The sequence below is a fragment of the Mesoplodon densirostris genome, chromosome 19, assembly GCF_025265405.1.
Source record: "Mesoplodon densirostris isolate mMesDen1 chromosome 19, mMesDen1 primary haplotype, whole genome shotgun sequence".
In the NCBI taxonomy this organism is placed as follows: domain Eukaryota; kingdom Metazoa; phylum Chordata; class Mammalia; order Artiodactyla; family Ziphiidae; genus Mesoplodon; species Mesoplodon densirostris.
The window spans coordinates 29,634,556-29,660,440 of record NC_082679.1 but is presented as its reverse complement, the minus strand read 5'-3'; the positions used below and the strand labels follow the sequence as shown (position 1 = coordinate 29,660,440).

The window sequence follows — 25,885 nt, the reverse complement described above, 5'->3', positions numbered from 1 at the left end:
GTTATTATTTTCATATGTAAAAATCTGTTACCAAATCCAAAGTCATAAAGATTTTCCCTTATGTTTTCTACTAAGAGTTTTATAATTTTAGCTCTTATATTTATTTTTTTTAAATAATCATCTAGTTTATATTCATTTTCCCACTTTGGTAAACAATATGTGAGGCACAAACTAACAAATACAGAGAGTTCAACAACATGAGATACCTTCTGTGACCATGAAAAAGATGTCACTTTTTGAAGTGTTAGTGTAGTTAACTCTTTTTCACCGTATCTCTTATTACCAAATACAAAGGAGTCTTAAAATTGAATGCTACCCAATATTACAGAAAAAACTGTCTCATAACTTAAAGGAATCTTTTAGAAGTTGAATAGTTGGTCCTTCTATCTATAGAGAGAAGCATTTTTAAATAGTAAAGTTACAAAAAAGAAACACCAAATTGATAAACTTTTTAGACCATGAGTGAAAAAAAGGTTAAAATCTTCTTCCATTTTTATGGTCAGAAAGCCTTTTCTCTATATCGCATAGGGAAATTTAACTCATTGTTTATTAACTTGTTATTTTCTCTTTGGGGATACGTTGTAAATTCCAACACAAATAAGGCAGGAACTGTAACTTTTCTTACTTGCTTTAAAACATCTCAGGGGCTTCCCTGGTGGTGCAGTGGTTGAGAGTTCACCTGCCGATGCAGGGTACACGGGTTCATGCCCCGGTCCGGGAAGATCCCATATGCGGCAGAGCGGCTGGGCCTATGAGCCATGGCCGCTGAGCCTGCGTGTCCGGAGCCTGTGCTCCGCAACGGGAGAGGCCACAACAGTGAGAGGCCCACATACCTCAAAAAAAAAAAAAAAAAAATCTCAAAATAATGATGACCTTGAGGTTTGTATGGATAGATTTTTAACAAATGCAAGCTCTCCCTCATGCATTACTTTATTCAATTCTAACTAAAACTGAGGAGTAGCTACAGTGGTGTTCTAGAGCCAGCCTGTCCCAGCTCCTGAGAGCTGATTGCTAAATTTTCAGAAATAAGTTTAATAGGATTAAATATTAAGTTATATAACTTATAATCACATAAATTATATTTGAAACAAAGGTAATAAAAACTTGACATCATATCGTAATTCCTTTACCACAAACTCTATAAATCAGATTTTTTTCCTCTACTAAGTAGCTATTATTAGCCTAACTTTATTTCTTTTTAACTTTAATTTTATATTATAATATAGTTGATTAACAATGTTTTCTTAGTTTCAGTTGTACAGCAAATTGCTTCAGTTATACATATACATGTATCTATTCTTTTTCAAGTTCTTTTCCCATTTAGGTTATTACAGAGTATTGAGCAGAGTTCCCTGTGCTATAGAGCATGTCCTTGTTGGTTATCTGTTTTAAATATAACACTGTGTTCATGTCAATCCCAAACTCCCAATCTGTCCCTCCTCCCCACCCTTCCCTCCGGTAACCATAAGTTCATCCTCTATGTCTGTGAGTCTGCTTCTGTTTTGTAAATAAGTTCATTTATATCTTTTTTTTTTTTAGATTCTGCATATACATGATATCATATGATATTTGTCTTTCTCTGTCTGACTTACTTCACTCGGTGTGATAATCTCCAGGTCCATCCATGTTGCCACAAATGGCATTATTTCATTCTTTTTAATGGCTGAGTAATATTCCATTATATATGTACCATATCTTTTTTATCTATTCCTCTGTCAATGGACATTTAGGTTTCTTCCATGTCTTGGCTATTGTAAACAGTGCTGCAGTGAACTTTGGGATGGGATGCATGTATACTTTCAAACCATGTTTTTCTCTGGATATATGCCCAGGCGTGGGATTGCTGGATCATATGGTAGCTCTAATTTTAGTTTTTTAAGGAACATTCATACTGTTCTCCATAGTAGCTATACCAGTTTACATTCCCACCAACAGTGTGGGAGGGTTCCCTTTTCTCCACACCCTGTCCAACATTTATTGTTTGTAGATTTTTTTTTGTTAATGGCCATTCTGACTGGTGTGAGGTAGTATCTCATTGTAGTTTTGATTTGCATTTCTCTAATAATTAACGATGTTGAGCATCTTTTCATGTGCCTCTTGGCCATCTGTATGTCTTGTTTGATGTCTACTTAACTCTTCTGCCCATTTTTTATGGGGTTGTTTGCTTTTTGATATTGAGCCGCGTGAGCTGTTTGTAAATTTTGGAGATTAATCCCTTGTTGATCGCATTGATTGCAAATATTTTCTGCCATTCTGTGGGTTGTCTTTTCATTTTGTTTATGGTTTCCTTTGCTGTGCTGAAGCTTTTCAGTTTAATTAGGTCCCAATTGTTTATTTTTGTTTTTATTTCCATTACCCTATGAGACAGATCAAAAAATACATTGCTGCAACTTCTGTGAAAGAGGGTTCTGCCTATGTTTTCCTCTAAGAATTTTATAGTATCTGATCTTAAATTTAGGACTTTAATCCATTTTGAGTTTATTTTTGTGTATGGTGTTAAAGAATATTCTAATTATATTCTTTCACATGTAGCTGTCCAGTTTTCCAGAACCATCTACTGAAGAGACTGTCTCCCCCACTGTATAGTTTTGCCTCCTTTATTGTACATCAATTGACCATAGGTGTGTGGGTTTATTTCTGGGGTTTCTCTCCTGTTCCACTGATGTACATTTCTGTTTTTGTGCCAGTACCATACTGTTTTGATGACTGTAGCTTTGTAGTATAGTCCAAACACAAGGAGCATGATTCCTCCAGCTCCATTTTTCTTTCCCAAGATTGCTTTGGCTATTCAGGGTCTTTTGTGTCTCCACACATATTTTAAGATTTTTTTATTCTAGTTCTATGAAAAATGACATTGGTAATTTGATAGAGATTGCATTGAATATATAGATTGCCTTGGGTAGTATAGTCATTTTAACAATGTTGATTCTTCCAATTCAAGAACATGGTGGCTCTCTCCATCTGTTTGTCATGTTCAGTTTCTTTCATCAGCGTCTTATAGTTTTCAGAGTATAGGTCCCTTGTCTCCTTAGATGGGTTTATTCCTAGGTTGCTTTTTTTTTTTTTTGATGTGATGGGAAATCAGATTGTTTCTTTAATTTCTCTTTCTGACCTTTCATTGTTAGTATATAGAAATGCAACAGATTTATGTATATTAATTTTATATCCTGCAACTTTATCAAATTCATTGATGAACTCTAGTAGTTTTCTGGTAGCATATTTAGGATTTTCTGTGTATAGTAGAATGTCATCTGCAAACAGTGACAGTTTTATATTATTCTTCTTTTCCAATTTGGATTCCTTTTATTTCTTTTTTTTCTCTGATTGCCATGGCTAGGCCTTACAAAACTATATTGAATAAAAGTGGTGACAGTGGACATCTTTGTGTTGTTCCTGATCTTAGAGGAAATGCTTTCAGCTTTTCACCATTGAGTATGAGGTTTGCTGAAGGTTTGTCGTATATGGCCTTTATTATGTTGAGGTAGGTTCCCTCTGTGCCCACTTTCTGAAGAGTTTTTATCACAAATGGGTGTTGAATTTTGTCAGAAGCTTTTTCTGCCTCTATTGAGATGATCTTATGATTTTTATTCTTCACTTTGTTAGTATGGTGTATCACATTGATTGATTTGCCTATATTTAATAATCCTTGCATCCCTGAGGTAAATCCCACTTGATCATGGTATATGATCCTTTTCATGTATTGTTGGATTCTGTTTGCTAGTATTTTTTTGAGGATTTTGCATCAATGTTCATCAGTGATATTGGCCTGTAATTTTCTTTTTTTGTGATATCTTTGTCTGGTTTTGGTATCATGATGATGGTGGCCTCATACAATGAGTTTGGGAGTGTTCCTTCCTCTGCAATTTTTTGGAAGAGTTTGAGAAGGATAGGTGTTAAGTCTTCTCTAGATGTTTGATAGGATTTGTCTGTGAAGCCATCTGGTCCTGGACTTTTGCTTGTTGGGAGTTTTTTAATCACAGTTTCAGTTTCAGTACTTGTGATTGGTCTGTTCATGTTTTATGTTTCTTCCTGGTTCGGTCTTGGGAGAATGTACCTTTCTAAGAATTTGTCCATTTCTTCAAGGTTGTCCATTTTATTGGCATATAGTCTCTTATGCTCCTTTGTATTTCTGTGGTGTCCATTGTAACTTCTCCTTATTAATTTCTAATTTTATTGATTTGAGTCCTCTCCCTTTTTTTCTTGATGAGTCTGGCTAAAGTTTTATCAATTTTGTTTATCTTCTCAAAGAACCAGCTTTTAGTTTCATTGATCTTTTCTATTGTTTTCCTCATTTCTATTTCATTTATTTCCACTCTGATTTTTATGATTTCTTTCATTTTGCTAGCTTTGGATTTTGTTCTTGTTTCTCCAGTTGCTTTAGGTGTAAAGTTAGGTTGTTAATTTGTGATTTTTCTTGTTTCCTGAGGTAAGATTGTATTCTTATGAAGTTCCCTCTTAGAACTGCTTTTGCTGCATCCCATAGGTTTTGTATCGTTGTGCTTTCGTTTTCACTTGTCTCGAGATATTTTTTTATTTCCTCTCTGATTTCTTGAGTGATGCATTGGTTGTTTAGTAGCATATTGTTTAACTTCCACGTGTTTGTGTTTTTTTACCATTTTTTTCTTGTAGTTGATTTCTAATCTCATAGCTTTGAGATCAAGAAAGATGCTTGATATGATTTCAGTTTCTTAAATTTACCAAGGCTCACTTTGTGGCCCAGCATGTGTTAAATCCTGGAGAACGTTCCATGTGCACTTGAGAAGAATGTGTATTCTGCTACTTTTGGATGGAATGCTCTATAAATATCTATTAAGTCCATCTGCTCTAATGTGTCATTTAAGACCCATGTTTCCTTATTGATTTTCTGTCTGGATTATCTGTCCATTGATGAAAGTGGGGTGTTATATTACTATTACTGTGTTACTGTCCATTTCTCCTTTATCTGTTAGTATTTGCCTTATGTATTGAGGTGTTCCTGTGTTGGGTGCATAAATATTTACAATTGTTATATCTTCTAGGATTGATCCCTTGATCATTATGTAGTGTCCTTCTTTGTCTCTTGTAGCAGTCTTTATTTTAACATCCATGTTGTCTGATATGAGTATTGCTACTCCATCTTCCTTTTGATTTCCATTACAATGGAATACCTTTTTTGCATCCCCTCAATTTCAGTCTGTCTCTGTCCCTAGATCTGATGTGGGTCTCTTATAGACAGTATGTCTCCAGGTCTTATTTTGTATCCATTCAGCCAGTCTGTGTCTTTTGGTTGGAGAATTTAACCCATTTACATTTAAGGTAATAATCAATACGTATGTTCCTGTTATCATTTTCTTAATTGTTTTGGATTTGTTCTTGTATGTCTTTTTTCTTCCCTTCCTCCTTTGTTCTCTTCTCTTGGGATTTGATGACTAACTTTATTTAGTGTTGTGTTTGGATTCCTTTCTTTGTTGTGTGTATCTATTGTAGATTTTCAGTTTGCATTTACCAAGAGATTTTGATATAGCAGTCTATATATAAACAAGATTGTTTTAAATTGCTAGTCTTTTAATTTCCAATGCAATTCCAACATCCTGCATTTGTGCTCTCCTCATAGTTGCTGGTTTTGGTATCATATTTGTATGTAGATGATTCCTGCCTTTACTTTATATTTGCCTTTACCAGTGCTCTTTTCCATTCCTAATTTTCTTGTTTCTAGTAGTAACCTTTTGGTTTCCACTTAGAGAATTAACTTCAGCATTTGTTGCAAAACTTGTCTGGTGGTGCTGAATCCTCTTAGCTTTTGCTTGTCTGCAAAGCTTTTGACTTCTCCATCAAATCTAAATGAGAGCCTTGCTGGGTAGAGTGTTCTTGGTTGTAAGTTCTTACCTTTCATCACTTTAAATATATCATGCCACTCCCTTCTGGCCTGCAGAGTTTCTGCTGAGAAATCATCCAATAACCTCATGGGAGTTCCTTGTAAGTTATTTGTTACTTTTCCCTTGTTGCTTTTAATATTTTTTCTATCTTTAATTTTTGTCAGTTTGATTACTATGTGCCTCGGTTTGTTTCTCCTTGGGTTTATCCTGCCTGGCACTTTCTGTGCTTCCTGGACTTGGGTGACTGTTTCCTTTCCCATGTTAGGGAAGTTTTCAGCTATTATGTCTTCAAATATTTTCTCAGGTTCTTTTTCTCTCTCTTTTCCTTCTGGGACCCATATAATGCGAATGTTGGTGCATTTAATGTCCCAGAGGTCTCTTAGACTGTCTTCATTTCTTTTAATCTTTTTTTTTTAATTGGGGTATAGTTGTTTTACAGTGTTGTGTTAGTTTCTAATGTACAACGAAGTGGAATTCTCTGTGCTCTACAGTAGGTTCTTATTAGTTATCTATTTTATACATATTAGTGTATATATTTCAATCCCAATCTCCCAATTCATCCCATCCCGAACCCCTCATCCCCCACTTTCCCCCTTTGGTGTCCATACATTAGTTCTCTACATCTGTGTCTCAATTTCTGCCCTGCAAACTGGTTCATCTGTACCATTTTTCTAGATTCCACATATATGTGTTAATATTACAATATTTTTACCTTTCTGACTTACTTCATTCTGTATAACATCTTTTTTCTTTATTCTGTTCTGTGACAGTGATTTTGTGATTTTGGTTTTTTCATAAGTAGGGGTGAGCTCACATTCTTCTACTCCACCACCTGAGGCCTTTCATTAGCACCGTATATTTAGGTCAATTCATTTTTAGTTAATTTTTGTACATGATGTGAGTTAGAGATCCAGTTGATTTCTTTGCATGTGGAAACCCAGTTGCCCCAGCACCATCTGTTGAAGAGACTATTATTCCCCCATCCAATGGACTTAGCATCCTTGTCAGTTGTCCATGGATATTTGTGTTTATTTGTGTACTCTCAATGCTGTTCCATTGGTCTATGTATCTGTCCTTATGCCAGTACCATATTGTGGTGTTTTTTGTTTTAATTGATATATAATTGACATATGACATTGTATTAGTTTTAGGTGTACAATATAATGATTTGATATATATATATATAAATATATATACACATTGTGAAATGATTACAGCAATAAATTAATTTACATTTATCACCACACATAGTTACAATTTTTCCTCCTGTGATAAGAGCTTTTAATATCTACTCTCTAAGCAACTTTCAAGTAAACAATACAATATTGTTAACTATAGTCACCATGCTGCACATTACATTCCCAGGACTTATTCATAACTGCAAGTTTATACCTTTTGAGCACCTTCATCCATTTCGCACATCCCCCACCTCTTGGAACCACCAAACTGTTCTCTGTATCTCTGAGTTCAGCTTTCTTTTAGATTCCACATGTAAGTGAGATCATATGGTATTTGTCTTTCTCCGTCTGACTTATTTCACTTAGCATAATGCCTTCCAGGTCCAACCATGTTGTTGGAAATGGCAGAAATTCCTTCTTTTTATAGCTGAAAAGTATTTTATTGTATATACAGTAAGTCCGCTACATATGAACCTTCAAGTTGCAAACTTTCAAAGATGCTAACGTGTGTTTGCATGTCCAGTCATGTAAGTTGGTTCATGTGTTTGGCATACATTGTCATGTGCATGCATCCTCTACAAGTGGTTGTGCTTTTGTGTACTCTACTGTACAGTACTGTATAGAGTACAGTAAGTAGTACAGTACCTTTATTTCAAGCCCAGGATGTCTGGAAGCAAGCATAAAAGCAATGGTGATGTAGCTGGTACTGCTAAGAAGCACCAAGCGATAACAATGGAAACAAAAGTGAAAATAATTAAGAGAGTGGAGCGAGGCAAAAAGATGGTAGACATCACTCGTTCTCATGACATGTATTGTTCAACCATTGGCATGATTCTAAAGAACAAGAACATAGAACATGTGACGTCTGCTGTGCCGATGATGTCAACAGTAATATCAAAGAAACATGGAAAAGTGATGGAGGAGATGGAGATACTTCTCAGTATATGGATGCAGGATCAGCATCAGTGTCGAGTCCTGCTCAGCTTAATGCTGATTCAAGAGAAAGCTAAAAGCTTTTATGAAGACTTGTAGAAGAAACACAGTGAAGAATCAGAGGGCGCATCTTTTAATGCCAGCCATGGCTGGTTTCATCGGTTCAAAGCTAGAGACAACCTTCACAACATAAAAGTAAGTGGTGAAGCAGCGAAAGCATGTATTTACCCAAGCAGGTTTTTAATGTTGATGAGACAGCACTGTACTGGAAGAGGATGCCAGATTGAAGTTACATCAGTAAGGAGGAAAAGTTGATGCCAGGCTATAAAGCAGCAAAGAATAGGCTAACTCTGTTGTTTGGTGGCAGTGCTTCTGGTGATATGAAGATAAAGCCTCTCTTAGTTTATCATTCAGAGAACCCAAGAGCCCTTTAAAACATAGCCAAGGGCTCTCTTCCTGTTGTGTGGAAGAGTATCCCCAAAGCCTGGACTACACAGGCCATTTTCCAGGACTGGTTTTTCCACTACTTCATCCTGGAGGTAGAGAAATATTGCTTAGAGAAGGATGTTCCATTCAACATTCTTTTGCTGCTCAACAGTTCTCCAGGCCACCCCCCATTCATGGACTACTTTCATCCCAACATCAAAGTTGTGCATCTGCCACTGAATACTACATCGCTCATCCAGCCTACGGACCAGGGAGTTAATAGTGACTTTCAAGAAATACTATTTATGTCACACTTTTAGTCAGGCAGTAAAGGCGAGTGATGAATCAGGAACAACCTTGCAACAGTTTTAGAAGGACTATAACATCTACAAGGCCATAAAAAACACTGACTTTTCTTGGCATGAGGTTAAAGCCATCACCATGAATGGGCTTTGGAAGAACCATTGCCGGCAGTTTGTTCACGATTTTTGTGCATTTGAGAAGGTGGATGAGGAGTCCAAAGAGGTCTTCAGCAACTTAGTGAACGTCAGCAAGAAGCTGGAGCTAGATCTGCGAGAGGACAACTTCCCTGAACTCCTTGCTGTGCAACACAAGAAGCTTACTATTGAAGACCTGATAGAATTGGAGGCTCAGAGAAAGGACAAAGAGAGACAAGAGGAAGAAGAAGTAACTGAAGAACTGACGAGATTCACGAGGGAGGAAACAGCAAGGGGATTTTCTTTATTTGAGGAGGCACTGTTAGTTTTTGAGGCACAGGACCCGAATGCAGAATGGTACACAATAGTTGTGCAGCCATTTAGAATGCAATCCAGTGCTACCATGTCATCTATGAGGAGAAAAAAGAGCTACTACTCAGACATCACTGGATCGTTTTTTCAAGAGGGTAGATCGAATTGAATCCAGCATGGAACCAGAACCTGTGCCATCAACATCAGGTGTGACTGAAATTGCAGCTTGCCCTCCATCTCCTTTTGCTGACGATCCTTCAGCTCTCTTTTCTCCCACCTCCTCTCCCTCCTCCAGTCAGTAACTCTTCTTGCCTGTTCACTCGATGCCAGCCTCTGTGTGCCAGCTGTTGTACTGTGCTACTGTACTTTTCGAGGTACTGTACTGTAAGATTAAAAATGTTTTCTTTGTTTTTCTGTGTTTCTTTGTTTTTTATGTATTATTGTGTGAAAATTACTATAAACCTATTACAGGACAGTACTGTTTAGCTGATTGTGTTAGTTGGGTCCCTAGGCTAACTTTGTTGGACTTACAGTCGTGCTCTCAGATGAAACGCATTTGTATGTAGGGGACTTACTGTAATAAATATTGGTGTGTAATTATTTTCCCTTTTTGTCTTTATCTGACTTTCGTATCAGGATAATTTTGGCCTCATAGAACGAATTATAAAGTGTTCCCTCATCTTCTGTTTTTTTGAAAGAGTTTGAGAATATGGTGCTAATTCTTCTTTACATACTAATTTAAATCCAGAGAAGCTATCTGCTTGGATTTCTTAGTTGTGAAATTTTTGATTAATGATTCAATCTTTTTACTTGTTATAGGTCTGTTGAGATTTTCTACCTCTTCTTCACTCAGATTGGTAATTTGTGTGTTTCTAAGAATTTGTCCATTTCTAGGTTATCTGATTTCTTGGCATTACAGTTTTTTAAACTATTCTCTGCTTTTTATACTGCTTTTTATTTCTTTAAAGGCAGCAATTATGTACCCAGTTTCATTCCTGATGTTAGTGATTTGCATCTTTGGCTCTTTTTCCTTTGTCAGTCTAGCTACAGGTTTGTAAATTCTTTTGATGTTTTCAAAATAGCAACTTTTAGTTTTATTGATTCTCTTTTCTATTCTCTTTTCTTTATCTACACTGTAGTCATTACTATTTTCTTTTTCTTGCTTTAGGTTTAGTTCACTTTTTTTCTAATTCCTCAAGGTATATACTTAATTCATTGATTTCAGATCTTTCTTACTTTTTAATGTAGGCATTAAGTTTACAGCTATATCAAGCTATTAAAAGCCATGGAGGAACCTTAAATGCATATTACTAAGTGAAGGAAGCCAATCAGAAAAGGCTACATATTGTACAGTTCCAATTATATGGCATTCTGGAAAAGGCAAAACTATAGGAGACAGTAAAAAAGATCAGTGATTGCCAGGATTGGGGGATGGAGGGATGAATTGGCAGAGCACCAAGGATTATTAGGACAGTGAAAATACGCTGTATGATATCATAATGATGGCTACATGTCATTATACATTTGTCCAAACTCATAGAATGTACACCAAGACTGAACCCTAATGTACACTGTGGGCTTTGGGTAATTATGATGTATAGGATCATCAGGTGTCACAAATGTACCACTGTAAAGGGAGATGTTGATAATGGGAGAGGCTATGAACGTGTGAGGGCAAGAGATATATTAGCTATATCTTCCCCTCAATTTTGCTGTGAACCTGAAACTACTCTTTTTTAAAAAGTCTCAATTTAAACAAACAAACCAATAAATAAATAATTTACATCTATAATTACCTCTGAGCCCTGCTTTCACTGTATCCCATAACTTTGAATATGTTGTCTTTTTTTTTCATTCATCTCATTAACTGTTTTCTAATTTCCCTTTTGGTTCTTCTTTGACCCATTAATTATTTGCAAGTATGTCATTTAATTTTCATGTATTTGTGAATATTTCTGTTTCATTCTGGTATTGAATTCTAGCTTCATTTCATTGTAGTCAGAGAATATATGTATGATTTCAGTTTTTTTAGAACCTGAGGGGAATGTACATTCTGCTGTTGTTAATCAGTGTTTTATACATGTCAATTAGGTCTAGTCGGCTTTTTAGTGTTAAGTACTCTATTTTCTTTTTAATCTTCTGTCTAGATGTTCTGCATTGCAGAAAGTGGGGTATTGAAGTCTCCAACTATTGTTGTAGAATTCTGTTTCTCCTTTCAGTTCTGTGAATAATTGATTCATATACTTTGAGGCTCTGCTTTTTGGTGTATATATGCTTACATTTGTTATGTCTTCTTGATGAATTGACCCTTTTGTCAATATATAATGTCCTTTTTTGTCTCTTGCCAGTTTTTTTTTTACTGAAAGTTTATTTTCTCTGATACTAAGGTAGCCTCCCCAGCTCACTTTGGTTACTACTTGCATGGAATATCTTTTTCAGTTCTTTCACTTTCAACCTATTTGTGGCTTTGGATCTACATTGTGTCTCTTGTAAATAGCATATAAATAGACCTCTTTTTTTTTTAATCCATTCTACCAATCTCTGCCTTTTGATTGGAAAGTTTAATCCATGAAGAAATGTCCTCATTTCTTTCTTTTTTGTAAGTTGACTTGTAGTGAACTATTTTGCTTCCCTTCTCATATTCTTCTGCATATATTTTGTAGATTTTGTGTGTTTGTGTTACCATGGGGATTACATTTAAGAACCTAAGACTTCCCTGGAGGTCCATTGGTTAAGACTTTGCCTTCCAAAGCAGGAGGTGTGGGTTTGATCCCTGGTCAAGGAGTTAAGATCCCACATGCCTTGCAGCCAAAAAAACAAAAACATAAAACAGGAACAATATTGTAACATATTCAATAAAGACTTTAAAAGACTTTAAGACTTAACCTCTTGGTACCTGTTTCTTCTTCTGTTAAACGGGGGAAATAGTATAGGCTAATAATACAATAGGGGTTTTATGAAGTTTAAAGGAGATAATACAAGTATAAAACTTATAACAGTGTTTTGAACATAGTAAACACTCAATTCTACCATTCAGAATGGCCATTATCAAAAAATCTAGAAACAATAAATGCTGGAAAGAGTGTGGTAAAAAGGGAACCCTCCTGCACTGTTGGTGGGAATGTAAACTGATAGAACCACTATGGAGAACAGTATGGAGGTTCCTTAAAAAACTAAAAATAGAACTACCATATGACCCAGCAATCCCACTACTGGGCATATACCCTAAGAAAATCATAATACAAAAAGAGACATGTACCACAGTGGTCATTGCAGCACTGTTTACAATAGCCAGGACATGGAAGCAACCTAAGCATCCATCGAAAGATGAATGGATAAAGAAGATGTGGTATATATGTACAGTGGAATATTACTCCACCATAAAAAGAAACAAAATTGAGTTACTTGTAGTGAAGTGGATGGACCTAGAGTCAGGAAAAGAAAAACAGATACAGTATGCTAATGCATATATATGAAATATATAAAAAAAAAAAGGTACTGATGAACCTAATGGCAGGGCAGGAATAAAGACGTAGATATAGAGAATGGACTTGAGGGCACGGGTGCTGTTGTGGGGGGGAGGCTGGGGCAAAGTGAGAGTAGCAGTGACATATATACACTACCGAATGTAAAACAGTTAGCTAGTGGGAAGCAGCAGCATAGCACAGGGAGATCAGCTCTGTGCTTTGCTAAGACCTAGAGGGGTGGGATAGGGAGAGTGGGAGGGAGGCTCAAAAGGGAGGGGATATGGGGACATATGTATGCATATGGCTGATTCACTTTGTTGTACAACAGAAACTAACACAGTATTGTGAAGCAATAATGCTCCAATAAAGATCTATTAAAAATAAATAAACAAATAATTAAATCTTTTTAAAAAAACACTCAATTCTTACTAATATCATCATCATTTAATATTTACAAGAAAATGTTGGGGTAATGTGTGCATTTTACAGTTAAAGAAACTAAGGCTAAAAAATGGTAACTTGCCCATGGTCACACTGCTATCAAGTGATAGCTGAGATTTGAGCCAAGGTCCTTCTAACACCTAAGCCCATGCTCTTAAAAACTATACTCTGCCCTTAGTGGAAGCGATCTCATGTTAGCATTTTAGAATGTCATATGTGGAATCTAGCCTTTTCAGTTTATGGATGGAAAAACTGAATTGGCCAAGCACCTTAGTAACTGAACAGTCTTAAAAGCAAAATCTTTCCCATTCCTAATCTGTTGTCCTTTCTACTACCTCCAGACATGTCTTTGTCAAATGAAAAAAATACAGAACATAAGAGTTGAGAATTATGTTTTATTTGGCAGACAAAACTAAGGACTTAAGCCTGGGACACAGAATCTCAGATAGCTCTGAGAGACTGGTCTGGAGAGGTAAGGGAGGAGCCAGGATATATAGGAGTTTTTGCAACAAAGATCAGGTAATCAGAACTTCAAAAGATTACTGTTAATTAGAGAAAACCAGATATCCCAAGTTAGAGAATTTAGAACTTTTCTCTGTATGGGAAGATGCAAGAGTCTGGGGTCACTGAAATCATTCCTTTGCTATGCCCCTCAGCTATCTGGGGCCAGTATCCTGTGCTTTCTCATCCTGAGTCTCCTCAGGGCTCGGCCATGGGAGGCAGCTGCTGCTGCTGACTGCTAGATGGCAGGCATCTTGTTTCTTTCCTGAGTTCCCTCAGGGCTCACCATCCAGGCGACTGTAACGTGATGGCTTGGTGGCTGCAACATCCTTTGTTGACTGATACGGCAGGCAATATTTTTTTTTCATTGATATCTACATATTCTGAGAATTCTTTAGAACAGATTTCATCATGTGCATTTTGATTCTGATCTGCCCAAATTTAAAATACTGGATTGTTAGCATTTAAATAAAGCTTTTGAGTATAAAGATTTCATTCTTAAATAATGAAAGTAATTTTATTTGTACTGTCATTTTATGCTTCCTTATTCTTATCAAAACTAGAGTTTGAGCCATTTTGCTGCACTTTTTGCTTAAGTATGGATTTTCATGTTTAAATACATTTCTGTATTTTTATGTTAAGGCCTTATTTCAGAGGCAGGATTATATTTATGGAAAGAGACTATCAGCTACCTTCCCTAATGTATGGGATGGACGTTAATAAATATATAAAGAAAAAAAAAGGATTTTGTTTCAGCTTCTTGTTTATTTTTGGAATTCAAATTATAAGTTTGACTTAGCTGGCAACTTGTCTTACTTAATAAGTTAATTTGTCTTTTTCTGCTCTTTTACCAACATGGTGTCAAATAATGTATGGTTTGATTTTTAAAGATACAGTCAAAAGTTTTACAGCATTATTAATAGGAATATTTATTCATTTTATATGATACATAAACATAATAGAAAAATTATACTATATCCATATATAGTTAAATAACCATACAGTGTCAGACTCACAGACATACAAAAGAAACTTATGGTTACCAGAGAGTGGGTGTTGAGGGAGGGATAAATTAGGAGCTTGGGATTAACAGATACACACTTTATATAAAAATACCTTATACAAAAAAGATAAACAGAAAGGTCCTACTGTACCACAGGTACAAGATATTCAATATCTTGTAGTAACCTATAGTGGAAAAAAATCTGAACAAGGATGTAATATATATATTATATATTATATATATATAATATATATATTACATCCTTGTTCAGATTTATGTCTATATATATATATATCTGAATCACTTTGCTGTACACCAGAAACTAATACAACATTGTAGATCCACTATACTTCAATTTAAAAAAAGGAAAAAGGAAGGAAGGAGTTTTGGGTAAGGAAAATTAAAAGAATTATAATTTTAGAGCACATTTGATAATTAATATATAATAATATTCATAGAGCTTAGATTCAATCATAAGAATCTTGAGAATAATCTAATCCAACCTTCTCTTCACCCTCTTCCCAGCTTCCGAAAGTAAAATAAACAAGGCATTGCCATATAGAATATTTAGGAGACATTTCTACCATCATTTACCCACTGATGAGTGGGCTAATTTGGGCCTCTTCACCTGTTACCTCTTCACTCACTAAAACAGTTGACTTTTACCTCTATCCACATGATAGAGCAGGAGGATCTCAGAACAGGAAGTTGAATAAATACATCATTAGTCTGCTTTATATCCTTAATTAGGAAAAGAATTATTAAAACATAGTAGTCAAAGAATCAGTATATTCAACAAAGCAGAAAAGCATCAGTAGATGGTATCCTGGAGACATTATTGAAACCTGATGGATATTTAGGTGCTAAAATGACAAGGAAAAATATTTTATCATTTCAAAAAGAACAGTTATTAGACTTGCAAGAGAAAAAGAAGTCATCATGAAAGTTCTATTTCATGACCAGTTACTCACAAAGCCTAAACCTATGTTAAAGCAAATTCAGTTAACTTTCTATATCCTTGACCCCACCTCAGAATTTCCAGCATTACCAGGTCTGTTAGGAACCAGCAGCATCTTATTAAAGAATTCTAATATTTCTGTTCTGATCATGTTCATATTCCTTCACAATATGTGTTTCTCACCACTGAATTCTGTTAAGGCCCTGGCACTCTGTAGACTCATCTTTAATCACCTAAGTATATTAATATATATTTATATGAGTGCAACTTGAAAGTCAACCTGGATGCTATTTAAAATCTGAAGAAAAATAAGCAAACTTATGTATGTATTCATGTATTCATAAATCTGCAGTTTATGTTATTTAAAAATGAATATTTTGAAGAAAGTAAATTTGTACTTTCCAGATGATAAGGTGACATGTTCTTCTTTTCCTGTGTGTGTATATGTGTGTTCTATAGCACCTGTTTCTTATTGTCACAGTTTGGTTCATGAGCATTTAAAAAAAAAAGAAATCAAACATTTCCATGCATGCCCTCTATTTTTTTTATACTATTCATCATTTATTTTAAAAGTCTGAATTTTATTTCCCCAAAGAATCTAATCTGGTTGCTATAATGTAATCGTTTTTGTATCATATTCAATGTATTTCTCTGCCAATAATGTCTCTTACATTAAGGATGTGTTCTTCTGAAAAACATTAAGTGATATACTTCATATACAGTAAGTCCCCTACATACGAACGAGTTCCATTCCAAGAAGGCATTATTCATAAGTCTAATATGTTCGTAAGTCCAACTAAGTTAGCCTAGGTACCCAACTAACACAATCGGCTATATACTACTGTACTATAATAGGTTTATAATACTTTTCACACCAATAATTATATAAAAACAAAAAATAAACATGTTTAATCTTACAGTACAGTACCTTGAAAAGTACAGTAGTACAGTACAACAGCTGGCATACAGGGGCTGGCATTGAGTGAACAGGCAAGAAGAGTTACTGACTAGAGGAGGGAGAGGAGGTGGGAGATGGTAGAGCTGAAGGATCCTCAGCAAAAGGAGACAGACGGCAAGCTGCAATTTCACTCATGCCTGACGTTGATAGAATGCATGTTCGCATCTTTGAAAGTTCACAACTTGAAGGTTCATGTAGGGGACTTACTGTATTATAGTGGAAGTGAACAGGAAATTTTTTTTTTTAGTATGTGTATTTCCAGTTTGTATTAATGAATAACAAAAATATAGAATATATGAATACATTTTCTGTCATATGTCTCACATGTCTCTTGACAAATGTAATGGAAAAGCTGTTACTTCTACCTATATTCTGGGTCCATTTTGGCAAGAAATGCAGTTTTAGAAACTCTGTATAGAAATCTTTCAGCATTGGGTCTCACATTTTAAAAGTTAAAGAAAGCCTTGAATTCTGTTTAGAACCTTCTGCCATTAATTAGTTGTGTGACTTGTAATATTTATATCTTGTGTATGCTATAGCCATCCATGAGTAAATTTTCCAGATGGTGGAAGGAGTCATTTTGACTTATTCCCCATTTGAGCTGTCATGATGTGTTCTACTCTATAATTCAGAAATCACTGATTTATTTTTATTATTGAACTCAGAGTTCCAGGTTATAGATCAAAATATTTAGCCATCTACTTAACAGTTTTTTCCCCCATCTGTGGAGTAACATTCGTCAAATCCTAAATTATTGCTTTCATTTTTCATGATCAAATGTTTCAGTGTTTCCTGCTGGAAGCGTTACAGTGAGTCCTGGAAGTGAGCACTCTGAAGAAAAAGCCCTCTATTCTTCTGGGAGTTACGCTTTTTTACTCTCTTGCCCACCTACCTACACAGAGTATACCACTGTCCTAAGTACACACAGCATACCACAAGTGATAGAAGGAGTATATAGGGATAATATACTCCTTTATGATTGTTTACTGCTGTGTCATTTTCCCCAGGTTATTTCCCCCACATTTCATTCTCACAGTGACCCCTTTCTGTGGCCAAATTATGTTCCTATTGATCATTTTACAGATAAAGATAAATAATATAAGAGAAATTGAGTTTCTTTTCTGAAAATGATGGATCATTCAGTAAGTGGTGTGAGACAACTGAATATATCCATCTGTTAAAAAGTCATAACTCATATCATATGCTAAAATAAATTCCAGGTGAATCTAAGACTTCAAAGTAAAAGTAATGTCCCAAAGTACTGTGAATTGGAAAAGCCTTACTAAGTTGTTAGCAATACCTAGAAGCTGTAAAGGTGAGTGTTAGTAAATCACAGACAAAATAATAATTTTCTTAATGTTAAAAGGATTCCTACAAATTAGCAGCAGGACAAAAAAAAAGGCAAACAAAGAGTGTTCTTCCCATATTCTCTTCCAGGAGTTTTTTGGTATCAGGTCTTACATTTAGGTCTTTAATCCATTTTGAGTTTGTTTTTATAAATGGTGTGAGGAAATATTCTAATCTTGTTCTTTTAAATGTAGCTGTCCAGTTTTCCCATTACCACTTACTGGAGAGACTTTTTTTTTCCCATTGTATATTCTTACATCCTTTGTCATAGATTAATTGACCATAGATAGGTGGGTTTGTTTCTGGGTTCTCTATTCTGTTCCATTGATCTGTGTGTCTTTTTATTGTGCACTATCATGCTATTTTGATTAATGTAGCTTTATAGTATAGTCTGAAGTCAGAGAGCATGATGCCTCCACCTTTCTTCTTTTTTCTCAAGATTGCTTTGGTAATTCAGGGTCTTTTGTGGTTCCATATGAATTTTAGGATTATTTGTTCTAGCTCTGTGAAAAATGTCATGGGTATTTTGATAGGGATTGTGTTAACTCTGTAGATTGCTTTGGGTAGTATGGACATCTTAATATTAATTCTTCTACTCCAAGTGCATGAGAGATCTTTCCATTTCTTTGCATCATTTTCAGATTCCTTCATCAGTGTTTTATAGTTTTAAGAGTATAGGTCTCTCACCTTCTTGGTTAAGTTATTCCTAGGTGTTTTATTCTTTTTGACATGATTGTAAATGGGATTGTTTCCTTAACTTCTCTTTCTGATAGCTCATTATTAGTGTATAGAAAAGCAACTGATTTCTGTATATTAATCCTATATTTTTCAACTTTACTGAATTCATTTCTTAATTCTAATAGTTCTTTGGTGGAGGCTTTAGGGGTTTCTATACATAGTATCATGTCTCCTGCGAATAGTGACAGTTTTACTTATTCACTTCCAATTTGGATGCCTTTTATTTCTTTTACTTATCCGATTGCTGTGGCTGGGTCTTACATTACTATGTTAAATAGAAGTGGCAAGAGTGGGCATCGTTGTCTTGTTCCTGATTTTAGAAAGCTTTCAGCTTTTCACGTTGAGTATGATGTTAGCTTTGTACTTGTCATAAATGACCTTTATTATGTTGAGATATGTTCCCTTTATGCCAGCTTTGATAAGAGTTTTTATCATGAATGGATATGGAATTCTGTCAAATGCTTTTTTCTGTATCTGTTGAGATGATCATGGGATTTTTATCCTTCCTTTCCTTAATGTGGTGTATCACATTGATTGATTTGCAAAAATGAACTATCTTTGCATACCTGGAATGAGTCCCACTTGATCATGGTATGTGATTCTTTTTATATATTGTTGAGTTTTATTTGCTTATTTTTTTTGAGGATTTTTACATCTATATTCATCAGAGATACTGGCCTATAATTTTTTTGTAGTGTCTTTGGTTTTGGTATCGTGGTAATGGTGGCCTCATGGAATGAATTTGGGAGTGTTCCCCTCTCTTCAGTTTTTTGGAATAGTTTGAGAAGGATACGTATTAGCTCTTCCTTATATGTTTTGTAGAATTCCCATGAAGCCATCCAGTCCTGGACTTTTGTTTGCTGGGAGTTCTTTTTAATTACAAATTATATTTCAGTACTAGTGATTGATTTGTTCAGATTATATATTTTTTCCTGGTTTAGTTTTGGAAGGTTGTATGTTTCTAGAAGTTTGTTCATTTCTTCTAGGTTGTCCAATTTGTTGGCATGTAACTGTTCATACTGTTCTCTTACGATTCTTGTATCTCTGTGTTATCAGTTGTTATTTCTCCTCTTTCATTTCTTATTTTGTTTATTTGGGTCCTCTCTCTTTTCTCCTTGATGAGCTTGGCTAAAAGATTTTTAATTTAAAGGATAAACAATATCCTTTCAAAAAACCAGCTCTTGATTTCATTGATGTTTTATTTTCCTTTTGATGACTTTGGGCTTTGTTGTTCTTGAGGCAAGGCATGATAGGGATATGGAATTAAGAGACACAAAACTACTATGTGTAAAATAATTAATCAACAAAGATATATTGTACAGCACAGGAAAATAGAGCCTTTTTTTGGCAATAACTTTAAATGGAGTAAAATCTATAAAAATACTCAATCACTGTTGTACACCTGAAATTAATATAATATTGTAAATCCACCATGCTTCAGTTTTAAAAAGACAAACACCATAATTAGTAAGAAAACTAAAACCACAATGAAATACCATTTTCATTGATCAGAGTGGCAAAAATCAAAATATTTGATAATTTGCTTATTGGTGCAAACCTTTCTGGCAAAGGTTTTCAAAGTGTGGTCCAAAGTATGGATCCCAAGGGGTGGGGAGAGGTTTTCCTGCAACTCTTTCAGGGGGTCCACAAGATCAAAATTACCTTCATAAGAACACTGAGATATTATTTGCCTTTTTCACCCTGTTGACTCTGATGATATGAAAGCAGTGATGTGTAAAGCTTCTGCCATTTGGCACAAATCAAAACAGTGGCACCAAACTTTATTACCATTCATTGTATTCTTCACCACCGTATACTCACAGTATTAAAATAAAGAAGAAAGAGAAAGAAAAAGAAAATAAGAAAAATAGTTTCTCTTAAGAGTATTTATTGATGAAGCAAAAAATATTAATTTTATTAGATCCCAACCCTTGACTACACACCTTTTTAATACTCTGTGAGGAAACAAGACGTATGCATAAAACACTTCTGCACAGAGTATGGTGGTTGTCTTAATGAAAAACACTGGTGTGATTGAGTTGCAAACTGAACTAACTCCTTTTTTTTTTTAATGTAATACCATTTTCACCATTTTTTGCTTGAAGAACAACTGACAGACAAACTATGGTTTTTCAGACTTGGGGATTTGGTAACCATTTTCTCTACAATGAACAACATGAGCTTGAGACTTCAAGAAAAAACTGATGGGAAGGTGCCAATGATAAAATTTGATCTTTCAAGCAAAAATTGGAATTTGGGAAAACTTTTTATCTGCTACAATGAGCTGACAGCTTTTCAGTACCTAAAGACTTTTTTGATGAGATTGGTGGTGATATTAATTAATCTCAATTTTTTATATTGTGTAATGAAATGTTTCAGCATTTGCAAAATCTACATAACTCAATGAAACACTGTCTTCTAAATGTTTGATGCGTGATTTTACAAAATTATGCATTGGTTAAACACCCATTCAAAGTGCAAGATGGACTACTGGATTTTAATTAACAGAGTAAGAAATGTTCATTGAAACAGGTTTAGATTCTTCATTGCAAGAAATTTTTAAGAAATTGTCACTTGTTGAGTTTTGATCGTAGCATGGAAGAATATTAGAGTTATCTGAAAAGGCTGTTAAAATACTTCCTCCAACTACATATTTTCATATTTGTCAACCAAAACAACAGATTGAATACAAAAGCAGTATGAAAATCCAGTTTTTCTCTGCTAGGCCAGATAATCCCATTCTTCTCACAAAATGTCTTTGTTTTAGAAAACAGTTATTTTTCATGAAAATATTAGTTATGTTTATATGTGATATATTTATGGTTTGTATTTTCACTTAAATATATAAATATTTTAGTCTTAATTTCAAGTTAATACCCATAGAAATACCCATAGATACTACCCACATAAACAAAGCTTATTGGGGTCCTCAGTCTTTAAGAGTATAAAGGATTCTTGAGACTAGTTTGAAAACTGCTCCTGTATGTAGATTAAAATAAAAATTTTAATTACATATAATCATTGAATCAGTAATTTCCATTTTAGGAATTTATACTATAATCTCTCAAATATGAGATATTATATGTGCAAAGTTATTCATTGTTGGATTGTTTTGATTACCAGAAGATTGGAAACAACTCAGTGTTTGTACATCAATAGAGAATTGGCTATATTGAGATATACCCATAAAATGTAATACTGTATACTATGTATGAGACAGATATAAATTTATCACTGTGGAATGCTCTCAAAGATATACTAAATCAAAAGTTGAAGGTACCAAAAAGTGTGTTGTGTAAACTACAGTTGTACAAAATTGTATATAGTATATGTATATGCATAGACTATGTGGTGAAGGATACACAAGAACAACTGCTATGGTGGTTGCCACTGTGGAAGGGAGCTGAGGACAAGAGTAGGAAAACAACATTTCTGAAAACCTGAATACTTCTTGAGCAGTCCTAAAAAATACAGAAGTACCTGTTCCCCAAATCCTAATATTTTAAAAATATTTTTCAGTACTTTTTTCCCCAAAAGTACATGTCTAATTACTTATTAGGAGTTAAGCCAGGTTAAAAATCTAAATCTAACTGATCTTAGTCCTACCTCTTACCATTACATTAAAATCTCCATACACTTTCATGGAGTGGCAAGACGTTCACCAAAAACAATTATTTTATGTAGTAGTACTTGTTTTGCTGCCATAATGAGTTGACCTGCCCAAGAGGTACAAAAATTTGCAAAAGGTGACTTAGATTCAGTCTCAAGAGGCTGGAGCAAGATACATACTGAGTCCTAAATGAATAGTGGAATTTGATTAGCAAAAGAAGTTTGTCGTTAATGGAGGAGCATGATTAAGACAGAGATAGGGTACGTGTAGCACCCCCTGGTGTCAGTGGAAGACCAGCGTTTCAACCAGAGGGCTTCAGCCAGAGTGCTTATGAAAATATGCATTGCTGTGCCCTACCCTTAGAGGTTCTGATTCATTAGATCTGGACAGAGGCATAAGAATCGACATTTCTAGCAAGTTCCCAGGTGATGCTGAGGCTGTGGGACTGGGAACCACACTGAGAATCACTGCATTAGAGAAATTGTGGTTTACAAAGTTGATGGGTAATCTGGGGCCAGAACAATGAGCTGTAATTTGCTTAAACAATACCACAGGTCATTTAATTTCATAAGACTGAAAATGTTATGAATGGTTAAGAGGAAACATAATATAAATGTGACCCTTTCTCATGTATATCTTCTTCTTTGTCCTCTGCTTAATTAAAAACAAAATTATTATACCAAAATTCATTATAATCCATTTTTATGAAGACAACTTTATTTTAGTGTTCTCTTGATTTTAAAATTAAAATTTTTCAGAAAATCAGTTTGACTCATTAAATCTATCTCATTAAAATTATCTGTTTTAGAAGAGAATTTCTTTTGAAATTTGGCTAAGGTTAACATCAGATGGAAATTAACATGTGTTTAGTGTGTACTTTAGTCTCTACTGGTCTGCCATTCAAAAGGCCAAATTTTATACTGAATTATATGAAATGAGTTAATCAAAATGCCATTCCTCTGTTACAGTTTCTGTTGAGCCTTTGAGAAGGAATTTTAGCCTTTAAAAAAACTCGAGATATATGTGCTGAAGTCCTGAGGAGAAGGCAGTCCGAAGTTAATAATTCCTGGGACTTCTATAAGGAATGTGTGCCAAGTTCACAGACTGGTACCTCTGTCAGCGTGACATTTCTCTTAGTCGCATTGTTTTTCAGAGAATTTGCTTATTACTAGTTCCTAGCCTTGTGCCTCTGACTCATGTGAAACTGATTTTTCTGAAACTACTTCCTTCCCTAGGTGTAATAACTTATTGGAAAAGTAAAAGATTCCTGTAGTCTGAGGTTAAAAAAAAAAAAAAGATACGCAGATTGTAAAAGACAAAGGCTATGAAAATATTCTAGGGACTTCCCTGGTGGCACGGTGGTTAAGATTCCACCTGCCAATGCAGGGGACCACCGGTTCGAGCCCTGGTCCGGGAAGATCCCACATGCCACAGAGCAACTAAGCCTGTGCGCCACAACTGCTGATCCTGCTCTCTAGAGCCCATGAGCCACAACTACTGGGCCTGCAAGCCACAACTACTGAGCTTGCATGCCACAACTACTGAAGCCCGTGCACCTAGAGCCCGTGCTCCACAACAAGAGAAGCCACCGCAATGAGAAGCCCGTGCACCGCTACTAAGAGTAGCCCCAATCACTGCAACTAGAGAAAGCTGGCGCACAACAACGAAGACCCAATGCAGCCAAAAATAAAGAAAAATAAATAAATAAATTTATTTATTTATTTAAAAGAAAAAAACCTATAAATTTTTTTAAAAAAAGAAAATATTCTAGATTAAAGAAGACTAAATGTAATTCCTACTCCTAGACTGGATCCTATGTTAGAGGGGCAAAAATGCTACAAATGACATTATTACGTCAATGGACAAAATTAGAATATAGATATAGTACAATAGATAAAAGTATCTGTGTGAATTGATAGTTGTACTGTTGTTAAGAGAATATCTCTATTCCTAGGAAATACACACAAGTATTTAGGGGTAAAGGGCTATAATGTATATAATTATGGTTCAGAAAAAAACTGATTTCACAGATCAAATAAATGGGGTAAAATGTTAATAGGTCAATCTGGTTAAAGCGTTTACAGGAATTCTTTTACTATGTTTATTATTGCAATTTTAAGTTTATTTACAAATAAAAAGTTTTTTTAAAAAAACATGCAGAAAAGTGAAACATGTAAGATTTAAAAGTTTGTTGCCTTTAAGAGAGAATATTTCCTTTGTGCGTGAAGTTGGGCTCTCAGAAAGCTTTTCTGTCACTTACCCTAAACATCAAAAAAATAGCACTTCGAGTCAGCACAAGGAGCACATTCTCTGATAGAGTTCTAGATTTCTGTGACCATATCTATAAAATATTACTGATAATTCCTACTAAAAGGCATGATTATGATGTTGTGACGTGAGTTAGTTATATGTTTAACAGAAGGTTATTTGCCAGCATTAAATATCAGCCAAGTCATGGTCAAAATAATTGTGGGAAACAGGAAACTACTCGGAAGAAAGATAAACTAGGAGAAAAGAAAAGTATCAATCAAAATCTAATCTGAGTATTTTGCCATTGGGGTAAAAATGAAGGGCAGAGACTTAGTAATTGCTCTTCTGATTAGTCCCACATTAACTGCAGTAAAATGGTTTGGCTTTTAATGAAGTCTATGATATTACTAGAGTCTGTTTATAAATCACATTTTGCATTTAATTCTTACTTGGCTAGCTCCTTTTTTTTTTTTTAAACTATGATATATGTTTATGCCCTTGGAAAGCCTTCTCCTTTCCAAGTATTCCTGCCTAGAGTTGCCTGTTTCTCTCTCTCTCAACTTTTTACAGTAGTCCATTATATATTGTCAATATGACAATATATTGTCATATTACATGTATTCTCTGTACTCTCCATTATTAATTCAACTATTTTATTTAATGTTATACTCCTCTAACTAAGCATTCGTCATCACAAAGAATATTAACCATGAGGATCATAAGTAATTAAACTATGAAATTAAGTGAAAGAAATTCATTTTTCACTGTGCTGTGCCTTTTACTTTTCCATGCTGAGGTCACCTCCCATTGGCTAGATTTTCATCCCACACAGCCTGAAATTTTTTTTTTCCTTGTGCATACATTATTGGAGACTTGATAGGCTTGTTATAGCTATATATCTCTCTTAATATTTAAACCTATGCAAGGAAGGACTTTTTTTACTGTTAAACTTTATATATCCTTCCAAGTGAAGGTACTACCTCAGGCACACATTAAATGATACATTAAGCCATTGCAAATAAATCAGTGATTAAAGCAACACAAAATTAGGCCCTAAATTTAAAAGCTTCATGACTACTCCATTGTGTGAATGTCCCCATAGAGATTTAGCTCTAGGACATCAAAATCTGTAAACTTCATCAGGTAGGGGACAGTAGATAGGAAGGAGCACTAGAGGAAATGACTCCAAGTTCATCAGTAACCTCATCTCTAGAAGTCTTTGCAGAACATTGTGCAGCTGTTTAAAAACCAGTCAGTTGGAAATGACATCCGTATTCCCTTCATTTGCCTCTTTATTGATAAAAATGTATTGGTGCTTTTTAGAATCTAAGTTGCTGAAAGCTTTATAACTCTTGAATTGATGTTTATGCTGTATAAAAGAGACTTAAAAGTATGTGTAAAGATAAATTATCTGTAAAGACATTTAAAATAAACCACATACCACAAAAAATAAAAATAAATAAATAAATAA

The 25,885-nt window shown here is 34.8% G+C and overlaps 1 protein-coding gene across 1 annotated transcript in view; it reads left to right on the top strand.

The window, feature by feature from the left end:
* Positions 1–25,885, top strand: part of ITFG1 (integrin alpha FG-GAP repeat containing 1) — a 258,629-nt gene that overhangs the window by 94,989 nt on the left and 137,755 nt on the right. The window lies entirely within an intron of this gene.